Source organism: Maniola hyperantus, chromosome 27, assembly GCF_902806685.2.
Source record: "Maniola hyperantus chromosome 27, iAphHyp1.2, whole genome shotgun sequence".
Taxonomy (NCBI): domain Eukaryota; kingdom Metazoa; phylum Arthropoda; class Insecta; order Lepidoptera; family Nymphalidae; genus Maniola; species Maniola hyperantus.
In genome coordinates this window covers 6,247,225-6,253,943 of record NC_048562.1, presented here as the reverse complement: position 1 = coordinate 6,253,943, position 6,719 = coordinate 6,247,225, and positions in this window count along the sequence as shown.

Genomic DNA, 6,719 nt, shown 5'->3' with positions numbered 1-6,719 from the left:
TATGGTTATTTTTCAAAAAAGGACCATACAATGTTTGACAAATGACAACGTGACTTAGTAACTTGTCGACTGATTACAGATTAAATACGGTTGTTATAGTTGAGCCATTACAAACGTGCGAATTGAGCCATAAAGCATCACGAATGTAGGGTTGTGAGGATGCTGCAGAAGTCGTTATTGATAAAGGAATGACGTTCGGACGCAGGTTCGGGCTAGAGCTGTATTATTTTCTTAAAACTCTCCCTCGCTCTTTCTAACTTGTTATCGACTATCGACAAATCCTTTTTTTACTGTTACACACAACACCAGAGCGTCAGCTTCCAGTTCCATAAGGTCTGTAAGTGCGAGCGAGAGGTCCGATAAATATGATTTATGACTCAGTTCGCACGTTCGTAACGGTTCAACTATAGTTAAAATTATTTGTTGGTTGAAAAGTCGGACCTAAATCAAGCTCCATTCGTTGCCATATCAAAATATAAAAAATGTATGTAGGAACATAAAGTACGCGCCAAAAGTGATGAACATCGATCTTTAGAAGGAGACAGCAGAATTGTAGAGCACTGTCTCTGTCGTTTAGACTGACAAAACGTCATTTGGGTATGAATGACAGAGCCAACGCTCTACAAAGATGAAATGTCATTCTAAAGGCCGATGTTCATCACTTTCGGCCGCGTACTGTAATTTATTTTTATTAAAAAAAGTATTTTGTTGTATTGAAAAGAAATTTTTATTAAAAAGAGAAGTAAAATATAAGTTTGTATAATCAAAGGTTTTAATGCAAAGATTAGTGAATGTATTATAAAAACGTTCGTCGTAAAATGTTCTAAATAATGATGAAAATTGCATCGAAGTTCGTTTAGAAGTTTAAAAGATATAAAGCCAATACACAAACAGACAATAAATCTATTGCTATCCCTTTCATAATGTTGCTTGCTGAAAAGGATAGCACTAGATTTAGACCTGTTAATTTAGTTTAGTTTAGAGATTGTGTACAAGAGAATCGGCCCCATTGTCGAAAAAATCGAGATGGCAATCGGGGTATGAGACGGGGGACGCCCGCACCCGCATGTCATCCGCGCTCGCCCGCACCGGGGTAGTGCGGGGGCTGTGCGGGTGTGAGGGGCGTCCCCGATTGCTATCTCGACCTGTCGCGTACTATAATTAACCTAACCTACCTATTTTTGATTATTATTAGTCACTAGCTTATGCTCGCGACTTCGTCAGCGTGGACTATATAAATTTCTAACCCCCTATTTCACCCCCTTAGGGGTTGAATTTTCAAAAATCCTGTCTTAGCCTACGTCATAATAGCTATATGCATGCCAAATTTCAGCCCGATCCGTCCAGTAGTTTGAGCTGTGCGTTGATAGATCAGTCAGTCAGTCAGTCACCTTTTTCCTTTTATATATTTAGATTTTTTAAACATGACTAATATAATTCCCCTCCAACAACATTTTTTTTTTGTTAGGAGTGGTTATCTTTACAATATATGTATAATGAATAATTATATTTATAAGTAATTTTTATAAGTAAGTTTAAATTTGCCATAAATGAATGCCGATATTATCAATAAATAAATTTTATTATTTATTATTATTATTATTATTATTTGTCGGATTTGTATCGGATCACACAAAAATAACAATATTTTTTGTAGAAGTCCCGCAAATAGCTAATGCGCGTGGCTGCCATAGTGACGTCAACACTAGACTGAAGTTTCATATTTTTACTTAAATATACGTCAAATGACGTCATTACGATGTCAATGAGACGTGGTTCAAGTGCAATAGCAATTTGCGGGACTTATATTATTTCTATAAGTGAAAAGTAGTATTCCAAATATTTTGTATTAAAATGTGTGATTTTTTCAATCGTCAAACAAACTTTAATTTAATTCACTTGGAGTTTTGATAGTTTTTAGGGTTCCGTACCTCAAAAGGAAAAACGGACCCCTTATAAGGATCACTTTGTTGTCTGTCTGTCTGTCTGTCAAGAATTTGTCTGTCCTAGAATTATGAAATTTGGCAGGTAGGTAGGTTTTATAGCTGACATTTGGGGAAAAATCTGAAAACAGTGAATTTAGGGTTACATCACACAAAAAAAAATTTAATTGTGGTCATGAACTAATAATTAGTATTTTCAACTTTCGAAGTGAGTGACTATATCAAGTGGGGTATCATATGCAGATTTTTATTTATTTTTATGCATCATAGTTTTTGAATTATCGTGCAAAATGTCGAAAAAATACGACTGTAGTACGGAACCCTCGTTGTGCGAGCCTGACTCGCTCTTGGCCGGTTTTTTAAATAGTCTTTATTGCCAAATAGACAATATAAATATCAAAATTCGTCAGTTAAAGTTTTAGCGATTGAAAAAATAGCCATAAAAGATGATGAGATTTCAAGGTTTACATATTATATAATAGTCGGTACAAAATGACTTCTCATGCGCCATTTTAACTCTATGGGTCAACTGTCGTACCCCTTCCAGGTAAGCCCGCTTCCATCTTAGACTGCATCATCACTTACCACCAGGTGAGATTGCAGTCAAGGGTTGACTTGTATTTGAATAGATAAAAACTAAACTAAATTGACAGGTCTAAATCTAGTGCTATCCTTTTCCGCAAGCTACCTTATGAAAGGGATAGCAATAGATTTAGATGTGTCATTTTAGTTTATTTTAAAGATTGTACAAGAGAATCGGCCCCATTCGCATAGAGCGTTTGCTCTATGCGAATGGGGTCGATTCCGCCTCTGGAAAGGGGTCTCGATGGAGACCCCTTGGCCCTTTCTCAAACTGTGTGCACTTATACGGCTTTAGGGGGTTATAAAAGGAAGTAACTATTTAATTTTTGCTAACGACAATTTAAAAAAGATATAAAAGAAAGTGTATTTGTGTGTAGTTATGTATAGTGTGATTGAAAAGAAAAGTAAATAAAGAAGTTTTGTTAAATAACAGTTTTATTATTTTATGCAAACCCATCGCCGGCTCACTACAGAGCATAGGTCTCGTCTCATGTATGAGAAGGGTTTGGTTTTGGTCCACAACGCTGGCCAAGTGCGAATTGGAGAACCTTTTAGAACATTATGTAGAACTCTCAGGCATGCAGACCCTCACGATGTTTTCTTGCACGATGTGTTCCGAAGAGTTGTTTGATCTTATTCCACCCTCCTTTTTCTACAACCGCACCGCACGCCACCGCAATCAATTCCAGCCTTACCACCTGGGTTTCTGGAGCACTTCGACCACCCGTTGTGCCAGATCCTTTTTTCCACGCACATGCAAACTGTGGAACCAACTCCCTTCGGTGTTGTTCCCTTTAGATTACAACATGGGGTTGTTCAAGGGGCGGACCAACTACCATGGCGGGCAGCGATGGGTCTTGGAAAGCAGTAGAGCTCTTCTGCGAGCAGGTAATGTCGCAGAAGGAGCTGGCGGAGCGCATGAGAGAAGATGATTTCAACTCTCATGCCATCCGTCGTAGGAGGGTCGGGCGTAGGCGAGTCGCCCACGACCGCCGCCTACCCCCTTGAGAAGGACTCTTGGGCAATAGACACGGGGAGTCTATCGTCCGTAAAGAAACCAGTCCTCGAGTCGGAAGGCGCACCTTTGTGTTCCTGGTGCGCCTCAGACGGTGTTTAGGGACTTCATTGGTCCCCTGAGGTGGGTCCTCAGCAGGCGCCGCTGGCTGGGTTGCGCGAACGTGTTTGGCCCCGTAGCCCAGCCACCAGGCGATGCGTGGAACATCGTGGGGTTTTAGTCGGTAAGAGTCCGACATAACCTCCGCACCTCCCCGGGTGCGGTGGCATCCATGAGGATTTCCCCACGGAAAAAAAAAAAAAAAAAAAAAAAAAAAAGGGGCGGACCAACTAATTCCTGAAAGGCCTACGCATTGGTGGTTCCTCTGGTGCTGCAAATTTTCATAGGTGGCGGTAATCACTTAACATCGGGTAACCCACCTCGTTTTTTATAAAAAAAAAACCGTTACAGCGAGTGATATTTGATTTATTTAAAACGCAATGCTACCATCAAACTCATTTGACATTGGTTAGTTTTACATTGCTGCTTTACTGAGTGATACCAAAATAATTATTCGTAGAAAACCTTCAATGGATTATGTCAAATGTGCTCGGTGGCTGTCATTTTTTTTTTAAGAATATTAGCCATGTTAAATGACTAATATTCCCCTTTCCCCTCCAACTAAGCGTAAAGCTTGTGCTAGGAGCAGGTACGACAATAGTGCAACGGGCGGGGTTTGAACCGTCGACCTTTCGGTTTTCAGTCCACTCCTTTACCTGTTGAGCTATTGAGGCTTAATCATTCAGATTTGTTCACTCAAAAGTCGGTCACCCATCCAGTTACCGACTTGTGTCAACGAGGCTTACCCATCGCAATCGATTGAATTGATTAGAATAAAACTACAATTATTATCACATAGAATAATAGGTATATTTTATGCTATATGGACATTACATGAAAATATTTCTCTATTTTTTTTAACACTTCGTAATTATTATTGCTTTTACATAAAAAATATAATATTGTATTGAACAAGGCGTTATTGATGTAAAAGTCTGGTCATTTAAAAATGTCCTAGAATCCTAGATAATTATTATTTCTGAAAAATTCACGTTTTCATTCATTCATCTTTTTCGTAAAGTTGACTACGTCTGTCTGCCGAAAATGGCCGCCAAATAGAGCAGCTCATTTGAGCCTCCCATCTGTTAGCTAGGTGTTTGAAAGTACCAAATAGTTAATGGCATAAATTAAAACCTCTGTTTTTATTTACTAGGTATATCCACGTAGAAAATTTAATATAGGGCTGTCTCTGTAACGTAATTGGGTATTTTCCTACTTTTGAATTTGATAAATATTATTACTTTATTATAAACTAGGATAAAAATAATGACGTACGCTGAAAAGAATATTAAAATTCAACAAAGATTTACAAAGTTACAGGAATTTTAATTTTGGAGTGGGAGGGTCTTCTATCCCTTTCTCGCATAACGAAAATTTGTATGAAACCGCACGAAGCTACTAGGGCATTAGTAGGTGTGACGTCAAACTGCTGTATCGCTGTCTCTGTCTAATCAGAAATTTTTAAATGCTTATAACTTTTTTGTTATGAGATCGATTTAATTAGTTTTTTCAGTTTACGTCATTATTTTTATTCTAGTTTATAATAAAGTAATAAAAAAATCGGAGTCAAATACCCAATTGCATACAAATGTCAATGACAAAAAGTCAGTGGCCGTTAATCGTTTTGAATGACCAACCTGTATACTCTCTCTATGGGTTGCTCAAAGTGGGCGAGCGAAACGTGACTATCGCGCTGTTCTGAGACAGAGCTGGACAGAGCGACGTGGTGGCGTAGGTATACTACTGGTTCGCGAATTTTTCCAAACAATAATTTCTCGATTCAATTTTTATTATAAGACCCTAGTCTTATAATCAAAATTATCATGCTAGGGTAAATATAAATGGTCGAAATGGATAGTACTGCGTTATGGCTCACTTAGGCTTTAAATCCACTAAAATGCTTCTGTCACGATTGAAAAATATGTAATTACCTACTGAATTAAAGTTTAATTTAAGAATTATTGTACCAATTTGATTGGTTATACCTACGTGTTAAATACATTAATCTCGTAAGGTTATGTATATTACAACCACAGAATTCATAATACATACAGAAATAGTAAAAGAGCGTGAACTAGTGACAACCAACAGCGGACCGCCGAGCGCTATGATTGGCTGAGATATTTTCGCGCTATTAAAAAATTAGATATCTGCGTAACTTATAAAAGTGCTAGAGTACTGTACCTCCAAATAGATCTCCCACTGCGCAAGTTCAGGATATAAAGTTTTAAGCTGACGCCGACTGTACTATTTCTATTTATTGAGAATTCTGTGGTTACCATACGAGGCTAAATCAGTTAAATATTAACTAGGAATAGTTAAAAAAGATTAAACTAGTGAATAATGAACACGAACCGTGGTTACTTAGTCTATATTGGACGAAGGCAACCCAAAAATACACCTTTTCCTTGAATATAACATACTGAAATTTTAGTGGTTGTCTTCTCACAGCAAAATGATTTGCTCTCGAATAGTAGTATCGAAACATCGAGTTAAACTTAAAAAATATATTAAAATGTTTTTGTTTTGAAATAATTGAAGAAAAAATTAGGTATCAACTCGAAAGTGTGAGAAACAATAGTAATTGTGTGCGTAATCCCAGCAAAATAATGTCGAATTTCTGGATTTGAGTTGGATAGATTATGTACGTACCTGTACTTAAGTGCGAAAAAAGTAATGGTACAATACTATCAATTTTGGAAGGTTAGCACGATATATGACACGGTCGCTTTTTTGTGGCTATTCAAACTTTGTCGGTTTATCATTGTATTGCGCATCTTATAGGTTTTTTGATCATATCTCTATAATTTATCTGTGTATTGGGCTATATTTTTGCAGATGGATAAATGAGCTGACGCACTAATTATTGGTAGAAATTTTAATTAGCCAACTCATAAAATACTCGACTAATTAAATGTCGAAAAATATCGTAGTCCTGTCGTAGTAATTTTCTTCATAATTCAATAAATACTTAAAATACTCCAATGAAACTTGATAAAATACTGTGGGCCGTTATAAGGGACAAATCAACGGTATAAGTTTATCTTTAGAGGTCATATTTAAAGTACTAGGACCTAATA